This window comes from Rhinoderma darwinii, chromosome 5 (genome assembly GCF_050947455.1).
Source record: "Rhinoderma darwinii isolate aRhiDar2 chromosome 5, aRhiDar2.hap1, whole genome shotgun sequence".
Classification (NCBI taxonomy): domain Eukaryota; kingdom Metazoa; phylum Chordata; class Amphibia; order Anura; family Rhinodermatidae; genus Rhinoderma; species Rhinoderma darwinii.
Window position 1 is genome coordinate 232,915,997 of NC_134691.1, and position 735 is coordinate 232,916,731.

At 34.7% G+C, this 735-nt stretch overlaps 1 pseudogene; it reads left to right on the forward strand.

The window, feature by feature from the left end:
• Window positions 1-251: 251 nt before the first annotated feature.
• Window positions 252-453, forward strand: LOC142654435 (U2 spliceosomal RNA; annotated as a pseudogene).
• The last annotated feature ends 282 nt before the right edge of the window (window positions 454-735 follow it).

Sequence of the window (735 nt, forward strand, 5' to 3'; positions counted from 1 at the left end):
GACATTTTAACAACGGATGATGTTTTAGGTCTATGTTTTAGTGAAATGTATTTATATTATTTAATTGACAGGAAAGCAAATGACACCCTTCTAAATAAATGGTTTGTGACTGACTGGAACTCCAATAAATAAAGATTTGCCACCATGTCCCCCTATAAATATTAATGTAATTTGATTTTACTATTGTAACAAGGTGAAAATTTTTGATGTAATTGTAATGTTATTTATTGTAAAATTGAATTTTTATTAATAAATCATTGACACCCCCGCGAGGGGGTAGCCAACTGAAAAAAAAAAAAATCTGTTCTAATCAGTTTAATATCTGATACGTCCCCTATCTGGGGACCATATATTAAATGGATTTTTAGAACAGGGAGATGGAAATAGAGCTTGCTCTGTCCACTCCACGCATTGACCTGCTATTGCAGTATTTCCAAGACCGGTGCACCCTTTCCTTATGTGTTCACTAAAATCAGATGTGAAAAGTGCTTTTGATTTGTGCCATTGTTTTTTTCTTGCACCTTGGATCTCTCCTTTAATCCCATTATTTCAACTCCTGTTGGACAATGCATTTTTGTCATGTGTGATAATGACCTAATTTATTAAATGCAATTAATTAATAGATTGCCACCTCTTGTTTTGTGTTGTCTGTGTTTCTAGCATTTCAATTTGGAACAGCTCATTCACCTTCCTTGTCTTCTCTCCGCCCTCCTAGGTAAGTTAAAGAGCTGCACC